Source organism: Triturus cristatus, chromosome 2_2 (genome assembly GCF_964204655.1).
Source record: "Triturus cristatus chromosome 2_2, aTriCri1.1, whole genome shotgun sequence".
In the NCBI taxonomy this organism is placed as follows: domain Eukaryota; kingdom Metazoa; phylum Chordata; class Amphibia; order Caudata; family Salamandridae; genus Triturus; species Triturus cristatus.
Window position 1 is genome coordinate 1,201,063,062 of NC_140582.1, and position 21,500 is coordinate 1,201,084,561.

Genomic DNA, 21,500 nt, shown 5'->3' on the forward strand with positions numbered 1-21,500 from the left:
CCCCGGTGACTCGTCCCATAACCTCATGCACCCGGCGCCAGTATTCCGCCACCTCGCGGCACTCCCATAGGATGTGGAGAAAGGTGGCACTAAGCCCACAACCCCGCTTACAGAGCCCGTCGTCAGAAAATCCCATCGAAACCAAACGGGGACCCGTCACGTAAACCCGGTGGAGAATCTTAAGCTGAACCAGACGGAGACGGGCCGGGATGGCCACCTCCTTAGGGGACGACAGTGCGGATTGCCAGTCCTCGTCGTCCAACTCCACCCCATCTCCCGTCCATGCCTCCCGAAGACGCACCAAGAGGTCAGCCCGATTATTAATCAGTTTTTTATAAATTAGAGAGATAGTACTGTCGGGCACGTGACCATCGAGTACGCGGTCCTCGAGGGGCGAAGAAGCCGGGACCGTGGTCCCTTCCCCAAAGACAGAGAGCAGGGCATGCCGAACCTGGGCATAACGGAAGAACTCCCTTTCAGTAAGCTCGTATTCGCTCTGGAGCGCCGCGAAGGTTTTAACCGCGCCCTTAACCCATAAGTCTCCCACTCTGCTAATACCGATCGTGTCCCAGTGCTCAAAGCCTTTCGTTGTCCAGAGGCTACCCAATCGGTCGGAGGCGAATAAAGGAGTAGCACACGTTAAACGCTCACTCCAGCCCATGGCTACATTAGCTGCCTTCCAGATCCTTACCGCAATCTTAGTAGGGCCCGTAAGGGTCCTTCCAGCCAGGCGGGAGTAAAGCGCCCTATTATAGTTACCGCCGGGAAGCAGAAATTTATCCATCTCATACGCCGGGTTCAAGCCGGGCGCATACGTGGCATGGTTAATGGCCGATAGTTGGGAGGCCCAATAGTACCTTCTAATGTCGGGAAGCGCGATGCCCCCGTCGTACCAGGGGAGAGTGAGCTTTGCCAGAGCGATACGCGCCCGCCCGTCCCACACCAGTCTCCTCTGCAGGCTCTCCACCTCCCGAAAGTAGGTAACCGGAATGACATCGAAGGAGTTCTGAAGTGCATAAAGGAATCTGGGAAGGGACATCATTTTAAACATAGCTGCGCGACCAAGCGGGGACAAGGGCAGTTTACACCACCGAGCCGTATCCTCCCTCAAACGCCGAAGTGGAAGCAGGAGGTTCTGCTCATAGCGAACCGCCGGGTCCAACGAAACGTACACCCCCAGGTATTTAAAGCCGGACAGAGATAGTTGGATCGGAAGCCGAGGCGGCAAGAGAGGAGGGCCACCAGAGATAGGATACACGCAAGATTTAGACCAGTTAATCATCAGACCCGAATTTCTCCCAAAGGAAGTAAGGACATCAAAGAGAACATTAAGCGACTGCCGCGGCGAGGTGTGATACAAAAGAATGTCATCCGCGTACAACGAGACCCGGTCCTCGAAGCCCGGGGCCCACCGGATCCCTCTGATCGAGGGCTCCCAGAGGAGCCAGGCCGCGAGCGGTTCCAAGGCGAGAGCAAAGAGCAGAGGGGACAACGGGCACCCCTGCCTCGTACCCCTACCGAGAGCGAAAGGCTGAGAGACCCGCCCATTGACGACCACCTGAGCCATTGGTCCAGCGTAAAGAAGCTTCACCCAGCCAAGAAATCCCTCCCCAAAGCCGAATTTGGTCAGGACAGCCCAGAGGAATGGCCACTCGATGGTATCAAAGGCCATCGTGGCATCTAAAGAAACCAGTACGGCTGGTTCGGAGAGGTACTCCGCCCTAGCGAGGGCGCCGTGGAGACGCCGCAGGTTAAGAGCGGTATTACGATGAGGGATGAAGCCGCATTGATCCGGATGGATCAGATCACAGATAACGCTCAGCAAGCGAGTGGCGAGGACTTTAGCCAGTATCTTAGGCTCGGCATTTAATAGAGAAATAGGCCTGTAAGAGGCACAGCGGTCTCGTGGCTTACCATCCTTGGGGATCACGACTATAGTAGCCAGACGCTGGTCGGCGGGAAGGGAACCCGTTTCGAGGGACTCCTGGAACATACGACGGAGGAAAGGCGCGATTTTATCCGGGCGCAATTTATACAACTCAATAGGCAGGCCGTTGGGACCCATAGCCTTGCCAGAGCGAAGGGAGCGGATCGCAGTTGCAATTTCGTCAACAGACAAGGGGGCGTCCAGCTGTTCACGGTCCTCGACGGACAAGCCGGGCAGGGCAATATCCCGCAGCAGAAGGCGAGAGTCTTCCTCATCCCTATCAGTCACCGGGGAGTACACGGCCCGGAGGTGGTCAGCAAAACACTCCACAATCTCACCAGGCTCAGTCACACACGCTCCATCCGAGACCCGAAGCTCCGGGACCACACGATTCACTCTCTCCTTCCTGTCCAGCCAAGCAATCAATTTACCCGCCTTGTCTCCGGCGTCATACAATCTACCCTGCTGCTCCCTATACATAGTCTTGGCAGCATCGGTGACAAGAGACCTGTATTCAAACTGCTTCAAGCTGAGGGCATGGAGCCCATCCGGAGTGACACCCGCCTCCAAGGCCGACTCCAGCCCCGATATGTCAGTCTCCAGCTTCACCACTGCCTCATTCTTGAGCTTCTTAGCCACCACTATCTGGGAGAGGGCTTGTCCGCGGAGCACGGTTTTAAAGGCTTCCCACAGGGACATTGCGGACGACACCGACCCCTCGTTTTCAAGGAAATATTGGTCAATCGACTTGACCAAGCTGTCGCGAATCGTGGGGTCTCGCAGGTACCAAGGGTTAATGGGAGCGATCCGCCCTGCAGATCGCGACCCGGTGTCAAAGAGCAGCCACAGCGGGGAATGATCAGAGATACCCCGCGCCAGGTGCCTAACCTCTCGAATCCGGGCAGTCTGGGCCGCGGGCATAAGAAAATAGTCTAATCTGGAAAGACTCCCATGCGCCCCAGAGTGAAAGGTGTACTGACATTGTGTCGGATGCATTAATTTCCAACTATCTACCAGACCAAAGGTCTCCAAGAGTCCGCCAAGCCATGCCTGGGCAGCGGGGAGGGCCCTGGGCGGGTGACGATCCAGGTCACCCGAAACCACCAAATTGAAGTCCCCGCCCATAAGCAAAAGACTGTCTGGAAGTTCAAGCAGCATTCGACCCAAGTCCGAGAAGGTGGAGTTCTGGAGGCCCGGGGGAACGTAAACTGAGACCAAGGAAAGTGACTGCCCCTCCCATCTCCCAGTCAAAACCACATAGCGCCCTCTATCATCCGGGACTACCCTGGTGATCTCTAACGGAAGTGAGGATCGCAGGAGAATGCCCACCCCTCTAGAACCAGTGGTGAAACCAGAATGGGCCACGAGGCGGTATCCCCCCCTGTTCATTGCATGACAAACATTACCAACCAGATGCGTCTCCTGTAAGAACACCACATCAGGAGCCAGACGACGCAAATACTGCAGCACAACACCCCGCTTGATACGGTCCCCCAACCCATTGACGTTCCATGACATCAATCTCAACCCGTCCCCCCCCATCCCCTCCAGTAGATCAAAGGTCCCCCAGCCAATAGCGCAGCACCCAAAACTGGACAAAAATCAGTACCTCGCCCTGAAAACAAAAAACACACATCAAAACAACCCCTCCCACCCCCCAACCCCCCCCCCCAACTCCAACTCCCCCCACCCTGCACCCCTGCGGGCCAAAAAACCACCCCAACTTGCAGTGTGCCTGTCGCCCTACAAACCCCATTCTACGAAAAGACCCCGGAGGAGGAAAGGGACCCGTCCCCGCCCGCCCCCCACACAGGTCATAGTGAGACAAAATGAACAAAAGAAGTAAAACCCAGCCGAACAGTGCAAAATGGCAAAGTCAAGGACCAAAAGTCACTCCAAAGGGGACCCGTCACCTTCGGGACCGGTAGAGGGCCCCGGCCGGTCACCCCTGTCCGGCAGCGAGTCCAGCCAGTCACTCACAGTCGCGGGAGAGTCAAAAAAGACAGTCCGTTCCTCGTGTTCCACTCGGAGTTTTGCGGGATAGAGCATAGAGTACTTAAGGCCCAGGTCACGGAGACGACGCTTCACCCCCTGGAAACCCATCCGCTGTTTCTGGACAAGTTGGGTGAAGTCCGGATAAAAGTTAATTGACGAGTTCTCATGACGAACCGGGCCGTGGACCCGTGAGGCCTGCAGAATCGCATCTCGGTCTCTGTAGTAGAAAAGTTTGGCTACAATAGGCCTCGGGGGGGCCCCCGGCCGCGGCCGACCGCCCGGAACTCGATGGGCCCGCTCCACGGCAAAGAACTTACTTAGGCCAGCGGGGGCCAGCTGTTGGAGGATGAGTTCCTCGACCAGGAGGTCAACCGGGCGGTTGTCGGAGGACTCCGGTACGCCTATGACACGGATGTTATTGCGTCGGGCTCGTCCCTCGAAGTCCTCCAGCCGCCGGGCCATCTGATCATTGGCCATCTTGATGTCGCCAAGAGTGGTCTGCAGGTCCGACACATCCGCACCGAGGGTGGAAGTCCGCACATCGAGCGCTTGAACCCTCTCGTTGGTTTTAGAGAGATCCGCCCGAATTAATGTGACATCGATAGCCACTGTGTCGATTTTACGGGCCAAGGCCTCGTACTGCGTGGCGATGGTCTCCCTGATGCCGTTAATGGCGCCCATGATGTCCTGCAGGGACAGCTCCGGAGAGACAGATGTGCCACCACCGGCGTCGTCTGGGGGGGCACCGGCCGCTCCAGGGGACCCTCTGCCATGAGTGTAGCGGTCCATGTTGTTAGCCTGGACCGGTCCCCCGCGGAGAGAAGCCTTAGTCTTACGCCCCTCGGGGCCCCCTTTGCCCCCCATGTGGGCCACGCTCACCGAAGGGGACCGTCGATCAAGGGTCGAATGGGCACCGGCACCGCAGACGGGCGCCTCAACAGAGTCCGCAGTATAGCGGTGCGAGGGGACCAAAGGCAATGGGTACACTAGTAGCAGGCGGAGACAAAGGCCTCACGCAGAGGCCAAGGAAACACCCAGCCACTCCAAGCGATTCCGCTGTCCAGCCCCTTTGAAGTCCAAAAGTGAAACCGAAAATGTTGGAGCGGCCACTGGCACAGTTCTGCAGCCGCTGTTGTTCGATTACGCCCCGGCTCCACCGTTCACCCTCGCATCGGGCACCGCCGTCGGGTGGGTCTCAAAAGTTCAGACCACGATAAATCAGGATTCCCAGGTCCGATTCGATTTCTGAAAGGAGATCCGTGTTCAGCCAGCCTTCATCTTCCAGCTTCCGTAAACCATATCAGGATAAAGTCAGGATAAATTCCGAGGAGCAGCGAGGGTCCGGGGAGCCCTGTGCTCACGCGACCATCTTGGATGCGCGCTAGGCTCCTCCCCTTTTTTCGAGTTTTCGAAAGGATCGCTTGGAGGCCTGGAGGTATTCGGGGAACCAGCTGGCTTTCTTGCTGGTGTGGGTGTTGGAGGGCTTCTTGAGTGGGGAGAGGGAGTTGGCGCAGTCGCTGATCCACTGTCTGAGATTGCGAGCGGCGGTGTCGGGGTCATTTGGATCCGCGGGTGGGCTCCGGGCGAGGGTGGTGGAAAGCTGGTCTTGGGTGACTTTGCTCCAGCAGCGGCGTGGCATCTGTTGGGTGCGGTGGTGCGTGGTGGGTTTCCGGAAGGTGAAGTGGATGCAGCGGTGATCGGTCCAGTGGAGCTCGGTGGTGTGGTTGAAGGAGACGTGGGAGCTTGCGGAGAAGATGGGGTCAAGCGTGTGGACGGCGGAGTGGGTGGGTGTAGCTGCTCAAACTAGTGCAGAGAGTCAGAGCACTTTACATCACACACACATTATACAGAGACAATCATTCGTGGGTAATTCATTCTAGGAAATATTATATAAAGCAGTGAAGATTACAAGATGTAGGAATGAGTATCACATATCATCCATACTAGTAGGCAGTATATTTTAAGAGTGTTTGATCTGGAGAAGGAACGTACCACAGTGGTTGGGCTTGGCTTTACTATTAAGATTGCATTTCTACCCAAATTAACTTTTTTAGCCAAACTAGGATAATGAAAGACTGGGTGGGAAAACATAACGTTATAACTATGGCTCCGGGTTTAATGGTATTTTTTTTTTTTTAACATTTCAGTCTGTATTTATCCATTTTTATTTTCAGGCCTTTGTATCTGTATTTATCCATATCTATTTTGTTTTTTGCATATAAATGTAGTTGTAAAACTGAACATTTCCATATTTATTTAAAATGATAGACATGCACTCATACTTTGACTCTGTCGTGTTTTAGCTATTGAAGGGGCATATTATCAAGGACGGCGTTAAAAATTATCTCCGGTTTAGTGGCAGAAAACTGCCGCTAAAACGGCGAAAATGGGCTTGATAATATGCTCTATGGAATTCCCATCGCAGCCCATGTTCTGGTGTGAACATGGGCTTCTATGGGAATTCTCCAGGTCATATTATCAAGGCCATTATCGCCGCATCAGCGGCAATTTTCTGCCGCTAAACCGGCAATAATGTTAACGCCGCATATTCACTGCGAGGGGTTTTGGAAAACAGGATAAATGGCGCTCAGGCAGGTAAACGGTAAGGTACAGCGAGAGAAAAGAAGACCAATGACTTCACGGTGCAAACAGGTCAGGGGAAGACCCAAAACCCCTGTGTAAGGTGTGGGCAAAAACCCATGCCAAAACAATTATCAACAAGCCCTGTGCACTCGTTTACGATAAATAAGACATTCACAGAATAGTCAAAGTAGTTCAACACTTGTCGTTCTGTGAATGTTGTTTTAATTCAAGATGAGTTCATCAATACAAAGAGCGCCAGCCGACACGTGTTTCGTCAACAGGTAGAAACCTGTGACCCTTCACGGCTGATGTAAGTGAGTTAGGGATGGAAATCGAGATGTCGGTGAAACTTCAAAAGGATCCGAGGTAGAAAACGGGTGTTCGAATCACAGAAACTGGAGTAAACAGATCTCACGGGCGGATGCGACCGTGTACCAATGGAGCCTGGTGTAGGCGGGTAAAGAACAAGAGTGTCTCACTCGCCGTCCTGGATAATATGCCCCCAAGTTGCCAAATTGTTCCGAACAGTACATCCACTGGCAAATATTAGCATTATACCACAAATGTATGTTGGCAAATGCAGTTATTTAAAGACATTTCATCATGTTTTTTAATTTGTCATGCTGTCCATCTGCCCAGCTGTTGGGCTATAATTCATGAAAGGCAGCACAAAGACTCACATAAAAGAAGCACATTTTCTGTGTTTATCAATTCTTAAAAATAAATGCAGACAGAGAACACATTGTTTTCTGTCTGTATTTTTCTATAAAAATCCGTAAAAACGGAAAACAGGGTACCTTAGGTATTACCCATAAAGCTGCTCAGCCTAGATCCTTTCAATTTATTTCAGGAATGCCCCCCTGTGTGCTGCTACTGCCACCAAAATAAATGAAGAGTGAAGCCTGAGAAGCTTTAGAAAGGGCTTTTCTGTAGCCCCGGGAGTCCCCGTGCACACCCGACAGACGCACGCAAGCAAAGCGCTCCTTGTTCAGTGTACCGGCGTCTGCTGCGGTGGTGGTACGGCACAAGGCGTTTGCATCTCAATAGAACGCAAGGCTTTTGCTGGCTGATTTTGTTTTGCCCCTGAAATGCCCTGGGAAACATTGCACAGTTTAATAAAAGGACTGTGCACTGTTTGTACAATAATTAAAAGAAATGCACTGGTTTAGCCCTGTGCTAATAAAATAATGTGCAATATTTTAATCAGTAATGTGTCTTACTAATATATCTACTGACGTCCCTGCTCTCTTCCAGGTCCTGGGGCTCGCATACACTGGCTCTGGGAGCATGCCTGAACCTAAATGTGTTTCTCTAAAGATGAAAGTGAACATCATCAAGATTCCAACAGATAAAAACAAACCACCATAAGGCAAAACTGAAATCAGGACACCATGCTAACGCATGAACATTAAACACTTGTTGCAAGTACATCCTGGTATCTCTCCCTTGAGTGACTTTACAACTTGTACATTTGCAATTTTTTCTGTTTGTATTTCTTATGTAACTCATGTCCTTGTGTAACGCAACTGGTTCTTTTGTAAAGCGCTCTGACACCATCGGGTAATGTTCGCGCTATATAAAATAGCATTAAATAAATAAATAAATCCTGTGTGTGTGCCAATATTAAAAGACCAACCCTTTTGAGGGCCGGCCGAGCATTTTGGCTTTGTTTTGTTCAAATAAATGCAGTGCCTCATGATATAATCAAGTCGGAGGAGTCCTAATTAAGCGTGACTAATGCATTTTAATGTGGTGATGCGGTCATCTGCATTAAAATGCGTTGGTCTAACCCTGATGCATGATACTTGGCAGGGCTGTACCTGCCAACTCACTCCCACTGTGTGTGACACAATATTGGCCCCCTTCACATGATCACCTGGTGAGGAGCCGAAATCAGCCACCCTCAGCAATCTTTTACCACGGATTCTGCCTCTTATTTTGACTGAGTTATTCTTACTAGCCTTTTCCGCAGGTAATTTAAATATTTACCACAGATCTCCTCCTGAGACCCTGATATAGCGCGAAACATGTTGATCTAGGGGTATGTTATTTATTTAGCTACATAGGGCCGTTATATCCCTCACAGCAGCACCACTTTTTTGTTTTTTTTTACTAATGACAGAGGGACCCCCTTTTTTCAATAAATTCTTCAAGCACCTCTCCATTCATTTTTTAACTTCACGCTAGGACACCACTGCCACTTACCCCACACACCCATACGGCTTTATTGAAAATATCTCCGAAAAAGTGACTCTTCGGGGGACCCGTAGGGCATTGCAGTGCCGGCCCGACGAAGAGCAATAGCCCAATGATGACGCATGACAACCTTCTGGGTGTGTGACGGCATCATGAACAGGACACACCGTCCCCCCCAAACACAGTAGTAGAATGACAAGAGCTCTTTACACTTTTTTCCAATGATAGGAACGATGACTCTTGTTGGTTATAAGGAGCGTGTTGTTACCCTTCCTGGCTTAATGACACGCTCTGCCACTTCTGATACGCACGGCTGCACCATATTTACAAGAATATGGTGAAACCCTGAGCGCAAGGGTGTCTGCGTGCAGGGGAAGATTGTTTATGCACAGGAAGGTCCCCTTCTTGCACATAAACAATCATGAAATGCTGTTTTGTAACTTTTATGAGTGCTGCTTAATGCAGCACACACAGAAGTTGCAAAACAGCTTCCTGTACATAAACAATCATTGGCCTTTTTCTGTTTTCATGTGTGCTGCACAAAGTAGCACACATGAAAACAGCAAAAACAAGGAGAAATAAAACATTTCTCCTTGCTTCGCCAGGTTAAGATCAGGTTTTCCAGGGTCTTAATTCTGGCGCTGCCTCCTATTTACGCCTCCCTTGTAAATGGGAGGCAGCCTCAGAATCAATGGGTGTTGGAGTGGAACGCCCACCGCAATACCCATTGCCCTCCTCTTTCACGCTAAGCATAGCTTGAAAGGGGACAATGCAAACGCTGCAAAATGGATGACGCAGATTTTATCCACCTTGGCTGGCTCTGCAAACCTATAGCGACGTACTGGTCACAGATAATGGGCATAGTGACCGAGATGATAGGGGTGGAGATTGCATGTACACTGGAGCTATGTCTATTAGGCCTGCTGAAAATGATATCTGGGGCGTAAGTTAGCAGCGGTGGCCCTATTACTGGCTAAACGCCGAATATCAATCTGTTGGGGTGGGAAAAATGTACTGCATAAAGAAAAGGCTGGCTACGTGATATGGTCTACTGTAAAACACAGCTGGAAAACTATGCAAAAGAGCTACCTGAAGCCTCACGATGACGAGATATCTGGGCCCCATATGTTGTTTATATGACGAATGCAAACTCAAACTTAACACACTAATATATACAAATGTGGGGATAGTATAATCTGCTGTGATCGATAACACGTGCTTTTACCTTTTTTCATTGTTAAGTACAAAGCGGCGATGGCCTCCCACGATAGAGGAATGGGCTATGTACAGATCAAGGAATCGCATAGGATGGAGATTGTTCTCACTGTTATTTTTTATGGTTATGCAGAATATTTGTCACTGCATTGCACAGCGGCACCATATGCTATGTAATCGGACATGTGTAACATGGCAATGTGGAACTGTAACAATTGTCCTCTGTGTTATCAAAATCAATAAAAAGAAAAATATTACTAATAAAAAATAAATTTAAAAACAGCATAGCGTGAAAGGGGGCCTTATTTACAATATCAAGCAATAGGAGAGCGAGGAATAGAGGGGGAACCGTCCCTATCGCCTGTATGAATCAAGTAAACAATGTGGACGTCCCCAGACCTGTGTGGGGATTGGACTCACTGTAGTTGATTTACAGTGCCAAGGAATCCTTCGATTCTTTTAAAAGAGCCCTCACACACCAACTTAGTTGGTGTTATGCTTCATCATCGGGGACCCAACCGGGTAGCCGAATGCCGCCCAGTTGTGCTATGACGCCTGATTACAGTGGAGCAGGTGTGGTGCAGTGGTGTGATGAAGTGAAGTGTGAGTTAAAAATACCTCTGGGAATCCTGACCATGGGAATTTTATTCATGGTGGCCCAGGGTATTGTGGAAATATGGATTTTCCTGGTCAGTTATGTCCCCTATCTTGGACCCCAACGGTTCTATGTGCATGTCACAAGTACATGTATGTCTCCCTCCAGTTCCAGTTATGAAGACACAAATACATGTGCGTCCACCGTCAACATGTCCTCTGTCAGATCCGCCATGAATAGGCCGGATATTCCATTCTTAAATATGAAAGCCCACCGGCTTTATATGGTTCACTTATGCCACTTTTCAGTCCAGGCAAGTAGGCCCTGATTCTGTCATCAAACTCTTCTTGCCTTCTGCCTCTAAAAGCTCCAGCCCGAGCCTGCATCTGTGACCATGAACTTTGTCTCATTCTCTGCGCTGCTCACGAAGCCTGACATCAGCTTACTCTCTGCCAAGAACTGTATTTCACCTTCGAATTATCTGCTTCCCCCTCAGCCGATGCATTCCTGCCTAGTAGTTTAAGTAAACATTCTTCCAGTTACCAAGCAAAAAGACCCATCTTCTCTGTCCTCATGCAAGTAATTCATAGCCTTGTTACCATGGAATATTCCTACCCCCTCGCATTCAGTGTAGACACTTAGACGCTTGTACACGCACAGTCAGTATAGAATAGATTCTGTCCGAGAGTCCTCCTTTTTGGATAACATAGTTCTTTAAACATAGGATGTTAGATATGATTTGGGATTAGGTTGACTTGACCTCCCAGACTTCTCGTCTCCACATATAGAGCTAAATGTCAAGTCCCCGTCACCCCCTAGTTACACGTCAATTACACGTCATACTGCTGCGCGCGCATCCATGCCAAGTATTATCTTATAGATCCACCTATACATGACATCACAACCAATCATGTTCCTTTTTACTCATTATTACACCCATTTTCGGTTACGCAAACCAAACGTCAATGTCCTTATCAATTGTTACGCCTACTGTATTCACTTCATTATAATGTATGTATTATAAAAGTTACTGCTTGTCAATAAAGTATGTACTTCACTTCCTGAACCCCCGTGGTGATGGAACTTGAGGCATCCGATTATAATCGCTTATTGGAATAAAGCCCATTCCGAAACTCTAATATCACGGATTCTGCCTCTCATTTTACTGAGCTATTTTATAATGTTTCTGTACCAAATTCAGTCCCGGTAAAGGAGAAATATTTACCACATGATGGCGCCCGAACAGGGACACTTTCTCATCTCACGCGCCGGCGGTGTGTTGCAGGCCCGGTCTCCTGCCACAGCTGGACGGACAATAACGCGTACCAGCAGGATTTCCTGTATCTCCCTCTGGTCAAGCGGGGGCGACTGAGACTGCAATCAACACCCAGACGAGGCGGTGAGAAGTGCGAAGTATCCCGACCAGAGCCTAGCTGAGAGAGCAAGATCCGAGGTATACAGAGACCCACCAGTCCGAAGTCAAGCCCAGTGTCCGACGAGTCGAGTCGAGTCGAGTCCGGTCCGGTTCAAGTTTCAAGTTACTGAGGCCTTCCGTTTCCGAAGCTACCCGGTGAGTACCATTGCTGGGGAGGCATTTCTGACGTGCACATAGGTTGTGCCGGTCAAGACGGGTTTGGGTACACAAATCCGGTCTGCACTGTTTTAGCAGTGTATCTGTACTGTTTAGCAGTATATCAAGTATTCCGAAGTATTCCGAAGTGTCTAGTTATTGTCTAGTTATTGTCGAGAATTAAGCTTGGTGATTAGTTATGCAGACGATCATCATTGTTGTTTCAGTTAATGGTTTAATGTTAAATGTTTAAAGTGTTTAAGTATGTTCTGAATATCGTGGTATGAATGACTGTTCATTATCGTGTTTATTGTATTAAGTCTGTTCAAATTCAAGTATCAGGTCAAAATCAAGTATAAGGTCAGTTCTCAATATGCCGCTCTTTTCGAAATTAAGACAGATCACTACCAGAAAAGGGGTTCTCGAAGAAGCCGTCCCTATTCCTCCTAGGGACACTCCAGGGCACTTTATGTATCACAAACATGGCTTAGACGCTATATTATTTCTTGATTTATGGGTAGACTATACCAAGGGATTACCAGAAAGTCAAAGGTGGCCCACAGCGGGGACCTGGGATGCAGAGTGCATCATGAAAGTCGAGGAAGAGTTATGGAAAAGAAAAGTCAGACAGTCACAGAAAGACGCCGTTGAATTATGGCGTAAAGAATCACATAGACGAACAGAAAAAGCACGTAGACAGGAGGAGAAGAGTAAAGAGAATTCCAATAAAGTTCGAGAGAATCTATTAATTGAGGAAGGTATCCGAGTAAAATCAGAACAAGTAGACAGACAAAGAAATGCCCTTATGAATGGTATGTATCCTCTCCTGGCCGAAGGATTACCTAAGGCTACTCCAGATACACCAAAAGACTTGCCAACCCCATTGTTCCCAATAAAGGTACATCCTAAGGGGCATCCTAGAACCGCAGAAGATGTTTTTCTTTCCTCATATTTAGATGACGCAGCTCCCGAGTATGCTAACTCTGCCCTACATAGACCGCATACCAGGGAGGTTCAACGCCAAGATCCAGTACCCGTATCCCTGCAGCAACAAATCGAGTCACAAGTTCCGGCAAGCACATCTGTTTCTGTATCCGCTCCTACAGCTACTTCTATGGCTGTGTCCACACCTGTAGTTGCTGTGTCACGTTCGACGAATCCTTTTACACCCGACGCCCCAGATGGGGCCGCGGGAGGAGCTACCAATGTCTTTTCTACGCCACCCAGAATAAATAAACTTACTTTTCAAGAGTCAGCGCATTCACGTACACCCAAACTCCTTAGTACCCGTACGCTTAAGGAACTTCTTATAGACTGTAGATATGACCCGGTGCCTGGAAAGGAGGACGAAATGACCCTAGCATCATTGCGTATCAGACGAGCCGCAGTGTATTTAGCGAAGTTACCAGGAATGACTGCGCATCTAGATAATATATATCATTTTGTCCAAACAGGGCGAGATCCAGAATGTATTTACAGAGCTATGGAATACCAGAAAGTAGAGATACAGGGGGAACTGTTACGTTTCCTCATAAACTGTGTGATCAGAAATCAAGACCGACCGGGGGTAGACCCGGAAGCCATGAAAATTCTTACAAGATGGAGCCAGAATATATCGGAAGGGAGACATGATAAACAAAACTGTATAATAGCCATGTGCCGAAAGATCCGTAAAGAAATAGAACGCCTACACGAAGAGCGATTAGAGGTAGACGAGTTCGAACAAAACGAGGAAGAAGGGTCAGGACTGCCCACAGGACAGTCGGACACCATAGCCTATGTAGGTAGAGGAAGATCTTGTAATAGGAGTAAGACTAGATATCACACTGACTCAATACATCCGATATGTCCAGATAATAACAGAAATTTTCAAATACCTATAATTAACATAAGGTCTAACGAGCATTCGTTCCAAACCGCCGACAAACTACTACAAGAACGAAGGGGTTATCATTTCCTCGATTCTATGGATGAACAAGATTTAGCCAGGGCAGCTGTCCATTGGGTGGACAGTCCCGGAAAATATAGTGATGATACAGTAGTACGCACATTTTTTAATCTTACCCCAGATGAACAAAGGTTAGCTGGGATTTATATGATTCAACAACTCATTATACTATATCGGAGTCAGCATTCGGACCCTGGTCCCTTGCCTGACATACTGACTGAATTACTTATGAATAAATGGAGAGGTCCAGGTACTGAATTAATTAAAGAAATTCTAGAATCAAGAAAGCAGTATATTCTTTTTGTATGTTCAGAACATGTTCCATTGTCTGTCAAGGAAAGAACTACGTATCACATAGATAGACAGAATCCCTTACGAGAAGTGCACCCAATAAAGGGTGAGGACAACGAGTTTAAACGCGTATTTGTATATACGCCTATATCGAAAATAGAATTGTTAGAAATGAAGAAAGTAGTACCCAGTCATGACAAGGACCCAGCGGGGTTTCACCGAGAAATTAAAGACATGTTACTCATGGGAGAATATACCTACCCCGACATTATGACAATATTAAAGGTGTTGATGCCTGCTGGCATTTATGAGAAACTCAAGGAAAAAGAGTGGGAGGTAGGTGATCAAAAGATAGAATGGTCAGCATTAGAAGCAGAAGAAAGGGCCCGAGGTCCAGGTTCGGGGCTTGGGGACAAAACTAAGGCATTACCAGGACTACTAGTACAGGTACTGCCACGTTTATTAACTACGAAAAAGGAAGATTGGGGTACAATTTCAGCCTGTAAACAGAAGCAAGACGAAGACACTAGTGATTACTATGCCCGTTTTGAAAAATGTTTTGGTATAAATAGTGGCATAAAAGCAAGTAGCGAATCATACCCACATCTGTTTGTAACAAAATTAGTAGAAAATCCTCTGCCCCCAGTAAAGAATAGAGTATTAAAATTCGAGAGTACCTGGCAAGGTAACACTCCAACACAAATGTTACAAATGTTACAGTACCACCACAATAGAATTAAAGAGGAACAAGAACATGAACACAGACGCATGAAAGACACGAAAATGAAAATGCTAGTTTCCCAGACAGTTCCAGCTGAAGGACATAAAAAGGGTATGACACATTCCGATTCAGCAGGACCTGTAAAGGGGACATGCAATTATTGTAAAAAGCCAGGCCATTACGTACACGATTGTCCAGTTTTAAAACATAATATCGCCATAGGTAAAACACAAGAAAGATCACGGCCACTAAGACAAGATCAGAATGAACAAGGAGCTATGCAGCATGCCCAGGCCATGCCAGCCTCACAACAGCCAATACGGTTTGTGCCAGCTGCACCACCGTTGCCTGCTGCTGCCACACAGACGACAACACGACAAATGTATCAGACCGCACAGTATGAATATCCCGAGTATCAGCGTTACGCATGAACAAGCCTAGAGAGGGAAGTTGACTTACCCCTTATCGAGATTCCTGTAGATCAAGAAGGACCTTATGTACATAGTAAATTATTAGGTCAAGATAGAAAATTTTTACTCGATACAGGGGCAAGTCGAACAACTATAAAACGTAGTGAAGTTCCAGGGGCACCCCTCTCAGGCTCACAGAATATTTCCCTTGGTTTTTCAGGAAAACCTATTGTTAATGAAGTGTCACAGCCTTTGCCACTTACGATAGGACCTCTGACCCGAACTACAGATTTACTGCTTACTAAATCATGTCCAGAAAACTTGTTAGGAATAAAAACGTTGAAAGCCCTAGGAGCCATAATATGTTGTTCTCCGGAAGGAGTAAGGTTGTTTTTACGTGATTTTAAAGGTCACTATGTATCTAGAGACATGGATCCCCGACTGCAGACTTTACCTACACACCTATGGGCACAAGGCCCTACTGATGTTGGTTGCATGAATATTACACCATATCGAGTCACACTAAAGGCAGGAGTGGTGCTACCACGAATGCGACAATACAAGTTACCACCAGATGCTGTAGTGGCTTTACTACAAATCATTGACGAGCTCATTGCCCAAGGAGTAGTTGTGGAAACAGACTCCAATATATGTAATTCACCGATAATACCGATTCTTAAACGAACAGATCCTACAGCGCCGCCAGTATATCGATTGGTTATTGATCTGCGCGAATTAAACAAATGCATTGTGCCACAATTCCCTGTGGTCCCAGATATCTCGTCATTACTGACAGCCATTGATTCCGAAGCGACATTCTTTACTGTAATTGATCTCAAAAACGCCTTTTTCAGCGTCCCAATAGATCAGGAAAGCCAATATTTGTTCGGATTTAGTTTAAATGGGCGTAGCTTTAAATTCACACGCGCACCTCAAGGATTTACAGAAAGCCCCAGCATCTATAGCCAAGCACTGAAACGAGAACTTGACAGTATCCACATGCCAGTCAACACTGCTTTGCTTCAATATGTCGATGATCTGCTGATTACCGCAAGAAGCGAACCTGAATGTGAGAAAGCATCACTGACAGTTTTACAATTTCTGGCCGAAAAAGGGCACAAGGTGTCCCCTTCTAAGCTGCAATTCTGTGTCCAGCAAGTTGTTTATCTTGGACACTCGCTGGACAAGGAGGGAAGGCAGCTTACACCCGACCGTATTCAGTTAATAGCTAACATGCCAATACCCAAGACACAAAAGGAGGTACGGGCTTTCATAGGCCTCACTTCATATTGTAGGCAGTGGATCCCTCAGTATGCATTTCTAGCAAAACCACTCATTCAATTGACAACACAGGAGGCAGCCACATCGACTGTTCTCCCTTGGACTCAGGAACACACACAAGCTTTTGAAAGCCTAAAGAAAGCTTTATGTCAAGCACCCGTTTTAGCAACGCCATGTTACAAAAAACAGTTTACACTCTTTGTTACAGAACGCGAAGGTACTGCTTTGTCAGTACTCACACAGGATCAAGCAGGAGCACACAAACCATGTGCCTATTTCTCTAGTACATTAGATCCCGTAGCTCAGGCTCTGCCTGCGTGCCTGAAATCAGTAGCAGCGACAGCTTTAGCAATCAGACAAAGCGATGCCATAGTGTTAGGACATCCATTGACAGTTCAAGTACCCCACGCAGTAGAGGTTCTTGTAAATAGAACGCAAACACAACACTTGACTATAGCGCGACTTACAGGATATGAACTTACATTGTTTCAGCCACATATAGAAATAAGACGCTGTAACACATTGAATCCGGCCACACTTTTGCCAGTAACCGGAACAGACCCACTAGCCCATGACTGTATTGAAGTTATTACTGTAACGACAAAACCCAGACAAGACTTGACCGATGTTCCATTGTCAGATCCAGACTTGACATTTTATGTCGATGGTTCATGCATGAGAACAAGTACAGGAGAGTTAGTAGCCGCTTATGCAGTCACAACAGATACTGAAGTCATTGAAACTAATCGTATAAATACTTTGTCAGCTCAAGCCGCAGAGCTCATCGCTCTGACGCAAGCCTGTATTCAAGCCACGAATAAAAAAGTCAACATATACACTGATTCACGTTATGCATTCGGAGTTGTACATGACTTCGGCGTGCTGTGGCGAGAGAGAGGTTATTTAACTTCCCACGGTGCCCACATTCAGCACGGACCCCTCATTCACGCATTATTAAATGCAATACATCTACCCACTGAAATATCAATTATGAAATGTAAGGCCCATACGAAGGTTACTGATATCATTTCCCAAGGCAATGATCTAGCCGACAGAACAGCTAAACTGACTGCTCAAGCTCAGACCCCCGACATGACAAAGACAATAGTCCCGACACCGACACATTGTATGACCGTTAAAGATCCTACTCTTGACGTAATTGACATACAGACACATGCTACACCAGACGAAATAAAGAAATGGACCGAGTTAGGAGGGATCCAAACGGACCAAGGATGGATGATGAAGGAAAGGTCTGTATGGTTCCTTCCTGATTCAATGGTCCAAGTCGTAATTAACACTATACATAGTCCGGCACATCTAGGAGAAAAAGCTATGCTAGACAGCATTCAACACATTTGGTTCAATAAACATTTACGAGCAGCAGCAAAACAAAAGGTCCGTACCTGTATGATCTGTTGCCAGTTCAACCCAGGAAAAAGTGTTCCCGTAGAACAGGGTGGATTTCATCCTCCTGATCACCCTTTTGAAGTCCTACAGATGGATTATATCCAGATGGAACGATGTCGAGGATTCAAATATGTTCTCGTAGTTGTCTGCGCTCTGTCCCGTTGGACAGAGGCGTACCCGGTTTCAGATTACACTGCCCCGACTACTGCCAAACAGTTGGTTCGAGAATTCTTCCCACGATACGGTTTACCACGTGTTGTCTACTCAGATAACGGCCAGCCGTTCTCATCCGAATTAATGAAACACGTTTCACTTCTGCTAGGATATCAGTGGAAATTCCACTGTGTCCGACATCCCGAGGCAGCAGGTCTCGTAGAAAGACATAATCAGACACTGAAAATCAGACTGTCCAAAATATGCAGAGAGAAAGGGGTCGACTGGATAGTAGCATTACCAGTTGCACTTTTTTACATGAGAATGGTAGCACACTCTAGAACAGGGCTATCCCCGTATGAGGTGATCTTCGGTAGACCACCGAATATGTGGGGGACGCCTATACCACGCAAAATAACTGATATTGACTGTAATATGCTGACAGATTACTTGGCTTCCTTGATGTCTGCACTACAATCTTCTCGTTCGCAGGTAGCTGCAGCCTTTCCCGACAACACTGAGGTGAAACCCCATGACGTGGTTCCGGGGGATCTTGTCTTTGTGAGAAATTTCGACCGAAAGACTCAACTGGAGCCCAGGTGGAAAGCACCCAAGTTGGTCCTGTTGACCACAAGAACAGCCGTGAAGATCGAGGACTGCAAGGGCTGGATTCATTCAAGCCACATCAAGAAATTTCATGGACTATCTTCGGATATAGACATTGTGCCCTGCACTCCCTCACAGACTGATACAAAGCTTCCTTTTGTTGAACCGAACAAATCTGAAAATTACAAACTAAAGCTTAGGCCCACCAAGTCGAGCAATTTGATTGTTTAAGTCCTCTCCAAGGTGAAGCGGTTGAATTGTCTCTGACATGTATCCCTTGGACCTGAGTAGAGAAAATACCCGAAAAATGTTGAAACGACAGGCGTATTGTAAATCACTGCGTAGCCACTGCATAGTGACATTATTAATTTTGTTTTTATTGAGTCTTTTAATAATTATTACAAGTATGTTGTTGCACATATATTACCCTATTTCTAGACATGTTTATAATGTTGCTGCTGAACATTCTTTTAGTGACTTACCTCCGCATGAATTGTCTTATAGACTTGCGCTGCGCAATAACACTTTCATTAGTATGTTACATCATTCCCATCAGACTAGTAACGCCACCAATTGTTGGGTGTGTGGCCGACTCCCTCCCTACCAGAATTATGAAGGAGTCCTGCCTTTCTTTCCACATCCATTTACACATAATGGCTCCTGTGGAGCATGGTTTAGTTTAATTAATTCCATAGACTCAGACACAGCAGTTTACCAAGACCATTGGATATGGGGAAACCTGAACCTAGTTTTATTCAAAGTCTGTTACCCTGACAAGGAGGGTCGCCCCAAAGGAACAGGAACTGATCTAGAAAATAAAGTATATGGATTAGGTAATTTTACACCTAATCTCATGATTCTAAATGTCGTATCCGAAGTTGAGCTAGTCTTACCCACCATGTCAGTATTCCCAGCAAAAGGTGAATTATGTGTAAGAAAGGTTGGTTCCATACATATGGGCCACAGTCAATGCACTACTACCGTAGAATTCAGTGACCAAGGCAAATCTTCATTCAGAGCTTCTCGCCACTCCTACTTTATATGTGGTCAAACTGCATATATGCGTCTACCCCTAGATTGGGATGGTACCTGCTACAGGATGTATGACGTTACAACGCACACTTTTACAACGCATGCACTTACAACGCATTTTTTACAACGCATAATCCATTACAACGCATGACATTACAACGCATGACACTACAACGCATTTTTAAAAAATACCTTTACAACGCATTTCCATTACAACGCATACTACCTTTACAACGCATACCATTACAACGCATAATATTAAATTACATTTAAGGTAAGTATTAGATAGTATAGGGGTAAAAGTTACTTTTCTAACTCCAGGGGGTGCAACAGTAGGGTAAGTGTTGGATAGTATAGGGGTAAAAATTACTATTCTAACTCCAGGGGGTGCAACAGTGGGGTAAGTGTTGGATAGTATAGGGGTAAAAATTACTATTCTAACTCCAGGGGGTGCAACAGTAGGGTAAGTGTTGGATAGTATAGGGGTAAAAATTACTATTCTAACTCCAGGGGGTGCAACAGTAGGGTAATTGTTGGATAGTATAGGGGTAAAAATTACTATTCTAACTCCAGGGGGTGCAACAGTAGGGTAAGTGTTGGATAGTATAGGGGTAAAAATTACTATTCTAACTCCAGGGGGTGCAACAGTAGGGTAAGTGTTGGATAGAATAGGGGTAAAAATTACTATTCTAACTCCAGGGGGTGCAACAGTAGGGTAAGTGTTGGATAGTATAGGGTTAAAAATTACTATTCTAACTCCAGGGGGTGCAACAGTAGGGTAAGTGTTGGATAGTATAGGGGTAAAAATTACTATTCTAACTCCAGGGGGTGCAACAGTAGGGTAAGTGTTGGATAGTATAGGGGTAAAAATTACTATTCTAACTCCAGGGGGTGCATCAGTAGGGTAAGTGTTGGATAGTATAGGGGTAAAAATTACTATTCTAACTCCAGGGGGTGCATCAGTAGGGTAAGTGTTGGATAGTATAGGGGTAAAAATTACTATTCTAACTCCAGGGGGTGCAACAGTAGGGTAAGTGTTGGATAGTGTAGTGTAATATTATGCGTTGTAATGGTATGCGTTGTAATGGTAGTATGCGTTGTAATGGTATGCGTTGTAAAGGTAGTTTTTAAAAATGCGTTGTAGTGTCATGCGTTGTAATGTCATGCGTTGTAATGGATTATGCGTTGTAAAAAATGCGTTGTAAAGGTAGTGCGTTGTAAAAGTTGCGTTGTAAAGGTTGTTCCCCCCTGCTACATTGCATTCCTTTTGCCACCTGTTTTCCTAGCTCCTCCTGATTATTACAGAAATATTCATTTAGTACACAACAGAAAACGGAGAGATCTCCCCATTGTCGATTACACTGAGACGGCATGGGACAAGTATGTAGATTTTAATAAAGGCATCTTTCCCTATATAGGTACTGTTACTAATAGTAAGCTGATACGTAGATTAACTAGAACCCTTGAAGCAGTAGTGAATGAGACTATTTCCGCCTTAGGCAATTTAACGGAAGAGCAGTCTGCTATTCGGATTGTTGTGCTTCAAAATCGTCTTGTCCTTGACGTC